The sequence below is a fragment of the Nicotiana attenuata genome, chromosome 10 (genome assembly GCF_001879085.1).
Source record: "Nicotiana attenuata strain UT chromosome 10, NIATTr2, whole genome shotgun sequence".
NCBI lineage: Eukaryota > Viridiplantae > Streptophyta > Magnoliopsida > Solanales > Solanaceae > Nicotiana > Nicotiana attenuata.
In genome coordinates this window covers 47,533,920-47,542,527 of record NC_031998.1, presented here as the reverse complement: position 1 = coordinate 47,542,527, position 8,608 = coordinate 47,533,920, and positions in this window count along the sequence as shown.

Genomic DNA, 8,608 nt, shown 5'->3' with positions numbered 1-8,608 from the left:
GACGGTTCCGTGCCTTTCCCCCTTGAGTTGTCCGCTCAAGGGTACCAATCTAAAACCCCATAGAAACCTTACTCTGTTAAAATTGTGCATGCATCATGGTCAAACCTAGCTGGGTCAGTTATGTCGTCCACATAATGATCCTTTAAGATGGCCTTGTCCAAAAGTCCGCTAGGTTTCCCTAAACCCAAAACGGAAGTCGTCATGTTCTGTGCATTTATTTAGAGAACTAAATGCTTCATGATGATCATAAATGTATAAATAGTCGAGTCTGGTGGGGGGTAAGGTCTAACCCTTTTGTTTTGCAGAAAATGAGGCACGAGGTCCCCAGCTTCGGAATGGTTAACATACCCCTACTCTCGCTAGACTAATGGAGGAATCTTCCATCGGATGATCAAATCAATGAATGGAAAGAAGGGGCCGTCAAGACTAGCGAAAAGCTAGATTATCTGGAATACAGCCTGTTAGAATTAAAGGGAAAAGTGAGGAAAAGAGTCAACAACTGCCAAAGCGCTGAGGGAAACGAAGAAGGACATCTGGCGAAGGCGTTCTTACTAATGAGCCTGCGCGAGCTAGAGGATTTGATCAACGAGAGGATTCAACCTGAGGAAGGCCCTCCTGAGACCAAATAGATTTAGGCTTACTCGTTTTCCAAATGTAATAAGGTCAAGTACCAATAGTAACTCATTTCTTATTGTTATTTCTGTATCGTTTTGGGATTCGCCTGTTCTTACGTTATGAAATGAAGCATTTAGCATTAAAAGTTCTCCAAGTCTATCTGTCGCTAGGCCCACCTCGGGCATAACGAGGTTCCTAAATTAGGACACGCTTTACATTCCTGCACTACCTGTTTAAATACTGCAATACTTTTTATGATCCTCACTAACTTGGTTACCTTTTTGTTCTATTTTGTTATTCCCCTCCCCAAAGGTTAGTTCGTGCACTCTGGCAAAGTCATCTTATTCCACGAGATCCAGGGGGCCTCCACCCACTCCTCCTCTTAGTCCTGTCAAAAACAAGAACAAAGGCAAGATGGAAGATTTGAACAACGTCAGAGAGGAGAATTCAACTGAACGGGTAGAGGCCACTAATGGTCAGGGTACTCAGGTTCCTAAGGAAAATGTATCCCAACTTGAATAGAAATTGCTGAAATTCTAGGAAGAGCTCGATCAAGTCCGGAATCTGGCATGCCTGACATTTTCCCTCAGCACCCCAGATATCACCTTTCCCAATACTCAAAACCCTACACCACCTCAAAACATCCCAAAGCAACAGAGTCATCCCGCTCCTCACACTATTTCCCCAAAGACCCAATGCAACACCTGCCACCTCTCAAATAACATTCCGCTACTCATCCCAGAACTCCAAAATTCCACAAATAACCACTTTCACACCCACCATAACACCCCCATCTACATGGAGACCATGCTACACTCCACCCAACCCATCTCAAGCACACCCGAGTCTGATGATAAAGCCTTGCTCATCAGGAACCTGGCTGAGGAACTTAAGAAATTGACTAGCTGGATTCTAGGTGTTTAAGGAAACAAAGGAATTGAGGGGCCCGATTTCGAACTGCCCGAGGGGTACAAACCTCCGAAGTTCGAGATGTTTGACGGTACAGGCGATCCAAGGGTCCATTTGAGGACGTATTATGACAAGCTGGTTGGGATAGGGAAAGACGAGAGAATCCGTATGAAGTTGTTCATGAGGAGCTTGAAAGGAGATGCGTTGTCTTGGTACATCAGCCAAGATCCAAAGAAGTGGTCAAGTTGGGTAAGTATGGCGTCCGACTTTATGGACAGGTTCAGGTTTAACACAGAGAATGCGCCGGATGTGTTGTATATTCAGAATCTAAAGAAGGCCTACAGAAACATTTCGCGAGTATGCTACTCGCTGGAGGACCGAAGCTGCTAAGGTGAGACCTGCCTTAGAGGAGGAACAGATGAACAAATTCTTTGTCCGGGCCCAAGACCCGCAATACTATGAACGACTAATGATGATCGAGAGCCACAAATTTTCGGACATTGTCAAACTGGGTGAAAGGATTGAAGAGGGTATCAAAAGCGGTATAGTTACAAACATCGAGGCCTTGCAAGCTACAAATAAGGCCTTGCAGTCCGGTGGTGTGTCCAAGAAAAGGGATGTAGGAGTCGTGATGGTTGCACAAAGGACCAAATCTCCTCTCAAATACCAAACTTACCCAAAACCTCCACTCACATATCAGCCCACTCCGAACTACCAAGCACCCTCACCCTCCTATCAAGCTCCACCACCCACTTATCGTTCACCTCCGCCTCCCACATATCAGCCTACTTCGCCCAGATATTCCCAACCCGCACATGTCTACCAAACCTAGAATGCTCAACCATCCCACTATCAATCACCTCCTGCACGTCAGAACTTCCCTAGACCCCGACCAAATTTTGATCGCAGACCTCCAAAATAATATACAGCCATCGCTGAACCTATTGACCAGTTGTACGAGAGACTCAAAGCTGCTGGTTGTGTCACCCTCATCCCTGCTGCAACCCCTGAGAACCCTTCTCAGTGGGTTAACCCAAACAAATCCTGTGCATACCACTCCGGCATGAAAGGGCACACCATCGATGAATGTCGTTCCTTGAAAGACAAGATCCAGACTTTAATTGATAACAAGATTATTTTGGCGAAGGAGCCCGCTCCAAATGTCCGCAATAACCCTATACCAGACCATAAGGGTGGAGGCATTCACATGATTGAAATAGAGGACAATTGGGACCCCGAGGGATCAATCGGGTTGATCGCAGAAAGTGATGACCCAAAGAAGCCAATAGTTACTCTTAATCCAATCATAGTCCAGATTCAGCCATCCGGGGACGCTGAGGTAAATATGTCTGTGCCACTTGAGTTTGAAGCAACGTCATCTGCAAAGACACCAGCAACAATTGAGGTCGAATTCATGTCTCCGGCAAATGCACCCGCACCGTTTGAAGTTGCAGTTTTACCACCCAAGGCACATGCTCCGTTCGGAGTAAGGATAGCCACACCGACCCCAGTGGCGATGTCGACCATGACACCATTCCATACAAAGGCTGTACCCTGGGACTATATAGCCGAGGCAAGAAAGAAAGGCAAGGTTAGGTTCGAAGAGACTGTTTCCACACAGGGTATGACGAGAACTGGTAGAGTTTATACCCCGGAACATCTAGCTGAGTCAAGCAAGAAAGCCTCCAACCGGCCACCCATCATTGAGACAGGTCCAGACGATCGTTGGAGAAAGATACAGGCCAAGGAATACTCGGTCATCGACCAGTTGAACAAAACGTCAGCGCAAATCTCCATTCTTACTTTGGTACAAAATTCCGAGGCGCACAAGAACGCTCTGTTGAAGGTGCTGAGTGAAGCATATGTACCAAGCAACATCACTGGCGGAGAAATGGCTAACATGGTAGGACAAGTGTTGGAGAGCCATAAGATCACATTTCATGAGGACGAGCTGCCACCTGAAGGGTTGGGACACAACAAAGCACTGCACATCACCGTGCAATGCGAGGACTACTTTATCACCAGAATCTTGATCGACGGAGGATCCAGTCTCAACATTTGTCCACTGGTAACACTCAAAAAGTTGGGTAAAGGACTGCACGAGATAAAGGATGGAGCTGTCAATGTGAAAGCCTTCGACGGTTCCCAAAAGTCCACCATTGGGGAGATTAGTCTATGCTTGCAAATGGGGCCAACCTAGTTCGATGTTGATTTCCAGGTGATAGATGTGCCAGCGTCTTACAATCTGCTGTTGAGACGGCCATGGATCCATGCTACTGGGGCCGTAGCATCAACACTGCATCAGGCAGTACAATTCAAATGGAACCACCAAGAAGTGATCATTCACGGCAACGGTAGCAACCCTATATACAGTCGTCAGACCATTCCGGCAATCGGAGGAAGAAGAAAACTAGGCGGAGAGACCTACCACCACATCGAGCGGGTCAATGCTGTCGACAAGGACAAATGTTGGGATAACAAAATCGAGAGCATACTGAATTGGAGTGGGTACGAACCTGGCAAAGGGCTCAGCAAGAACCTCCAAGGAATCACTAAGCCCATAAAACTCAAGAAACATGGCACCACTTTCGGTCTGGGATATAATTACACCTGGGAGGAGTTCAACAACTGGTCACCACCATGGCGCGGTCCTTACTATCCACTGGAGCAGCCAATACCGCGTTTGGAGCAGACTTTCCAACAAGCCGACATTGTTTATGGGTCAGATAAAGAGGAGGCACTGGCAGCGGTGAAGAACTTGTTCATAGAAGACAATGACATGGACTGTTGTGTTGTTCTCGATGAGGAGGGGGAGGAAGGCCCTTCCATACAGGCTGTGAGCAGAGGGGCACGCCTCAATAACTGGACTATCAGGACAACTAGAGCCCAACGAGCCTCGGGGTAGCAAGGCTAAAACAAGCGCCATTCACTGTTTTATTCATTAAATGATTTTCTCTTTGCATTTTTTTCAATTCCCGCAATAAGATCTTCAATGTTCAAAACAATTATTCAATTTATCAAAGCATGTTTGATTTTTCCAATGAATTAATATTTATTTCTATCGTTTTCCTCCTTAATTTACCAATACAGCATTACTATTACTTATCTTGATGAACCAATGACTGTGACATGCAATGAGACAACGCAACAAACGAACATTGATTCAGAAGAAGATGACATACCGGAGGAGATTGTCAAAGAAGTTGAGAACTTTGAGAACAGACCTAAGTCCAACCTGGACAAGACCGAAATTGTTAACTTGGGAGATGTAGAAAACGTCAAGGAAACACGAATCAGCGTTCACTTATCGCCGTCAGAAAAGAAGGAATACACAGAATTTCTAAGGGAATATGAGGACATATTCGCCTGGTCATATGATGACATGACTGGTCTGAGTACGTCTATTGTGGCTCACAAGCTGCCAACCGATCCAACATGCTCGTCGGTAAAGCAAAAGCTCAGAAAGTTCAAGCCATATATGAGTTTGAAAATCAAGGAAGAAGTCACTAAGCAAGTCAAAGCTAAGGTTCTCAGGGTAGTGGAATACCCGACATGGTTAGCCAACATCGTTCCAGTACCAAAGAAGGACGGGAAGGTAAGAGTCTGTGTCGATTACCGGGATCTCAACCGGGCCAGTCCGAAAGACGAATTCCCTTTGCCAAACATACACATCTTGATTGACAATTGCGCCAAGCATGGGTTGAAATCATTTGTAGATTTTTTCGCGGGTTATCACCAGATCTGGATGGATGAAGAAGACGCTGAGAAAAATGGCTTTCATTACGCCGTGGGGAATGTACTGTTACAAGATGATGCCGTTCGGCCTGAAGAATACAGGGGCCACCTACATGAGGGCCATGACCACCATTTTCCATGATATGATACACAAGGAGATAGAGGTATATGTGGATGATGTTATCATCAAATCAAAGAAGGCCACTGATCACATGGAAGATTTGAGGAAGTTCTTCAATAGATTGCGAAGATACAACCTGAAACTGAATCCCGCGAAGTGCGCATTTGGGGTACCCGCTCGAAAATTGCTGGGGTTTATTATGAGTCGCTGAGGAATAGAACTGGATCCATCAAAAGGTCAAAGACATTCAATAACTACCACCGCCAAAGAACAAGAAGGATGTTATGAGTTTCTTGGGAAGACTTAACTACATCAGCCGATTCATAGCACAGTCTACGGTTATTTGTGAGCCAATATTTAAGATGTTGAATAAGGATGCCGCTACCAAATGGACTGATGACTGCTAAAAGGCCTTCGACAGAATCAAGGAATACCTGTCAACACCACCAGTCTTGGTCCCGCCTGAGCCAGGTAGACCCCTATTATTCTACCTCGTAGTATTGGATGGAGCTTTCGGTTGCGTTCTGGGGCAGCATGATGAAACGGGGAGGAAGGAGCAGGCCATCTATTATCTCAGTAAGAAGTTCACCTCGTACGAGGCCTGGTATTCTCTGTTAGAGCACACCTGTTATGCTTTGACTTGGGTAGCTCAGAAGTTGAGGCATTACTTTTGCGCCTATACTACATAACTCATATCAGGGATGGACCCTTTGAAGTACATCTTTCAGAAGCCCATGCCCACCGGCAAGCTAGCCAAGTGGCAAATCCTGTTGAGTGAGTTCAACATTGTTTACGTAACTCAGAAAGCGGTCAAGGGACAAGCACTAGCAGACCACCTCGCCAAGAATCCCATGGATGGAGAATACGAACCCCTGAAAACGTATTTTCCTGATGAAGAGGTATCATTCATAGGAGAGGATATTGCAGAATCCTATGACGGTTGGAGAATGATTTTCGATGGAGCAGCAAATTTCAAAGGAGTTGGCATAGGAGCAGTCCTAGTATCAGAAACAGGTCAGCATTATCCGGTGTCCACCAAATCAGGTTCCCGTGCACCAACAATATGGCCGAATACGAAGCTTGCATCCTAGGGCTCAAAATGGCCATTGACATGAAAATTCAAGAGCTGCTAGTAATTAGAGATTCGGACTCGCTCATACGTCAGGTGCGTGAAGAATGGGCAACCAAGAACTCCAAGATACTCTTGTATCTGCATCATGTACAGGAATTGAGAAAAAGGTTCGTGAAGACGGAGTTCCAACATGTTCCTAGAGTCCAGAATGAGTTCGCCGATGCATTGGCTACCCTGTCATCTATGATATAGCATCCAGACAAGAATCTCATTTATCCCATTTCGGTGAAAATTCATAATCAGCCATCTTACTATGCCCATGTTGAAGAGGAAGCAGACGGAAAGCCTTGGTTTCATGATATCAAGGAATATTTGGCGAAAAGGGAGTACCTGCAGCTTGCCAATCATACTCAGAAACGCACACTTCGGAGATTGTCCAACAACTTCTTTCACAGCGGAGGAATCCTATATAGGAGGACTCTAGATTTGGGTTTACTAAGGTGTGTCGACGCAAAGGAAGCATCTAGGCTACTAGAAGGAATTCATGCTGGGACATGCGGTCCACACATGAACGGTTTTGTCTTAGCAAAGAAGATACTCGGGGCTGGTTACTTTTGGATGACTATGGAAACACACAGCATCTAGTTTGTCCGGAAATGCCATCGCTGCCAGATTCATGCAGACATGATAAAGGTACCTCCAAGCGAGCTCAACACAACAAGCTCACCATGGCCGTTCGCCGCCTGGGGAATGGACGTCATTGGACCAATCGAGCCTGCCGCTTCCAACGGACACAGGTTTATCCTAGTGGCAATTGACTATTTCACCAAGTGGGTCGAAGCAGCCTCTTATAGAGCAGTGACTAAGAAAGTCATGGCAGACTTTGTCCGCGGCCGCTTTGTTTGTCGATTCGGGATTCCAGAGTCAATTGTTACTGATAATGGCTCCAACCTCAACAGTGACTTGATGAAAGCTATGTGTGAAACCTTCAAGATCAAACACAAGAATTCCACAGCCTATAAGCCGCAAATGAATTGAGCTATAGAGGCCGCCAACAAGAATATCAAGAAGATATTGAGGAAAATGATAGATAAGCATAAACAGTGGCACGAGAAGCTATCATTTGCTCTATTGGGATATCGCACCACAGTTCGCACATCAACCAGGGCAACCCTCTATATGTTGGTTTACGGTACGGAGGCCGTTATTCCCGCTGAGGTAGAAATTCCTTCCCTAAGGATCATACAGGAAGCTGAACTCGACGACGCAGAGTGGGTGAAAAGTCGTTATGAACAATTAGCCCTTATAGACGGAAAGAGAATGAATGCAGTCTGCCATGGTCAGCTCTATCAGAACCGAATGTCCAGAGCCTTCAACAAGAGAGTCAAACCAAGACAATTCACACCGGGGCAGCTGGTGTTAAAGAAAATTTTTCCACATCAAGATGAGGCCAAGGGGAAGTTCTCTCCCAATTGGCAGGGCCCATACATGGTCCACCGGTTTCTGATAGGAGGAGCCCTCATACTTGCAGAAATGGACAGAGAAGTCTGGCCAAAGCCGATCAATTCAGATGCAGTCAAGCGTTACTATGAGTGATCTTTATATTTTCCCTATATGATGTAATTTAACTATGCCTGACATGATTCCTGTTTAAGAGGGGATACGTAGGTAGCCCTATGGGTTCGGTCTCAATTTAATAAAATTTTCATTTTCCCCCGAAATTGGACACTAGGGCAGAATTTTGAGGAGGACCCTCAAAATTCCGAAGTAATTTCAGCCGATCGCCGCACGAGCAGCAGTCAAAAACGTTAACCCATCAAACTGGGGCAGAATTTTGAGGAGGACCCTCAAAATTCCATAGCAGGAGGGGTTGCAATGTCCTAGATTACGTCACAGTCGGCGGTTCATCTAAAAAACTATTTTAATTTTAAATATTTATGTCATACTTTTACAAAAATCATGTGTGTTTATTACTAAAACTGCTTCGTTTAGCAACGCTACCCCAATAATACAGGCGATATCGCAAGATCAAATCCAAACGAGTCAAGCAAAGCCAGCTGGGATACAAACTAACCTTCCCCTTTACAAAACTCACGATTTTTCTTTGGATGCAGGCACTAGGGTTACAAAATCATTGAACATACTATACACTCACA